The sequence below is a fragment of the Salvelinus namaycush genome, chromosome 5, assembly GCF_016432855.1.
Source record: "Salvelinus namaycush isolate Seneca chromosome 5, SaNama_1.0, whole genome shotgun sequence".
Classification (NCBI taxonomy): Eukaryota; Metazoa; Chordata; class Actinopteri; order Salmoniformes; family Salmonidae; genus Salvelinus; species Salvelinus namaycush.
The window spans coordinates 50,959,704-50,961,618 of record NC_052311.1 but is presented as its reverse complement, the minus strand read 5'-3'; the positions used below and the strand labels follow the sequence as shown (position 1 = coordinate 50,961,618).

The window sequence follows — 1,915 nt, the reverse complement described above, 5'->3', positions numbered from 1 at the left end:
AAAACACATCCTACCTTTCCCAATGATGAGTAAAGGCCGTTTGGCCTACCTTTCCCAATGATGAGTAAAGGCCGTTTGGCCTACCTTTCCCAATGATAAGTAAAGGCCGTTTGGCCTACCTTTCCCAATGATGAGTAAAGGTCGTTTGGCCTACCTTTCCCAATGATAAGTAAAGGCCGTTTGGCCTACCTTTCCCAATGATAAGTAAAGGCCGTTTGGCCTACCTTTCCCAATGATGAGTAAAGGTCGTTTGGCCTACCTTTCCCAATGATAAGTAAAGGCCGTTTGGCCTACCTTTCCAAATGATAAGTAAAGGCCGTTTGGCCTACCTTTCCCAATGATGAGTAAAGGCCGTTTGGCCTACCTTTCCCAATGATAAGTAAAGGCCGTTTGGCCTACCTTTCCCAATGATGAGTAAAGGCCGTTTGGCCTACCTTTCCCAATGATAAGTAAAGGCCGTTTGGCCTACCTTTCCCAATGATAAGTAAAGGCCGTTTGGCCTACCTTTCCCAATGATGAGTAAAGGCCGTTTGGCCTACCTTTCCCAATGATGAGTAAAGGCCGTTTGGCCTCGCTTTCCCAATGATGAGTAAAGGCCGTTTGGCTTACCTTTCCCAATGATAAGTAAAGGCCGTTTGGCCTACCTTTCCCAATGATAAGTAAAGGCCGTTTGGCCTACCTTTCCCAATGATAAGTAAAGGCCGTTTGGCCTACCTTTCCCAATGATGAGTAAAGGCCGTTTGGCCTACATTTCCCAATGATGAGTAAAGGCCGTTTGGCCTACCTTTCCCAATGATGAGTAAAGGTCGTTTGGCTTACCTTTCCCAATGATAAGTAAAGGCCGTTTGGCCTACCTTTCCCAATGATAAGTAAAGGTCGTTTGGCCTACCTTTCCCAATGATAAGTAAAGGCCGTTTGGCCTACCTTTCCCAATGATGAGTAAAGGTCGTTTGGCCTACCTTTCCAAATGATGACATGTTTGGCCGGGGTAGGCCGTCATTGTAAATAATAATTTGTTCTTAACTGACTTGCCTAGTTAAATGAAGGTTAAATAAAATAAAAAATATATGAAGTGCTTCACTATAAATACGTTTGACTATGTGGTTTGAAGTACTTTACCATTATCTTGCACAAACAGTAAGACAGAAATCAATGCAGTAATGTTTTATTAAATAAAGGCTCTGATTAAAATAGTAATAAAATCAGGCATTTGGCTAATTCTTCTTCCCAAAAGCTCCTCTGAATGGTTTGGAGACGGCTCTGGAGATAGCTCGTAACACCCTGACTATGAGAGGGCGTTTACGGGACTGGGACTCCTGGGGAGCAGGGGCCAGTGTGGTTGTCAGGTCCTCCTTGGGTGGGGAAGTGGATGGAACCTCTGGAACCTCACACTCAGCATCTGTGATAAGAATATTTCATAATCAGAAAATGAACGTGTGTGTTTGTCTGTCTGTCTGCCTGTCTATCCGTCTGTCTTTCCGCCTGTATCTGTAGTCACTGTTTTAACAAGCTGGCCATAGGGTGATACATCAATATGACATTATCGATGCTTATCACTTACTCTGTGAAATACGAGTCTCTCTGAGACGTTTGGTAGGCAGCGCATCCTGTTCAGGGTGGCTCTTCGGTTCCTCTTTTGTCTTGAACAGCTGTTGACAAAACACATCAGGACAACTGAGCCTGTGTAAAATATATGGTATGCATCCCTAAAGGCACCCTATTGGCTACGTAAGGCACTACTTCTGACAAGGGCCCATAGTGCTCTGGTCAAAAGTAGTGCACTACAGACATTGACTCTCTCCCATGTGTATTAGGATTGTATTACAGCGGCCTCACTCAACCTCCTAAAGACAATGACAACAGCATTGTTCTAATGCTGAGAGACAATAGGGGTTTAGTGAATCTGTAGGGTACA

General features: G+C 44.2%; 1 long non-coding RNA gene across 1 annotated transcript; it reads right to left on the bottom strand.

The window, feature by feature from the left end:
- Positions 1-1,149: 1,149 nt before the first annotated feature.
- LOC120047631 lies at positions 1,150-1,646 on the bottom strand. The gene is made up of 2 exons (XR_005476909.1): positions 1,562-1,646; positions 1,150-1,399 (listed from the first exon to the last, which is right to left on the bottom strand). It is a non-coding gene; the product is annotated as an uncharacterized LOC120047631 (long non-coding RNA).
- Positions 1,647-1,915: the final 269 nt, after the last annotated feature.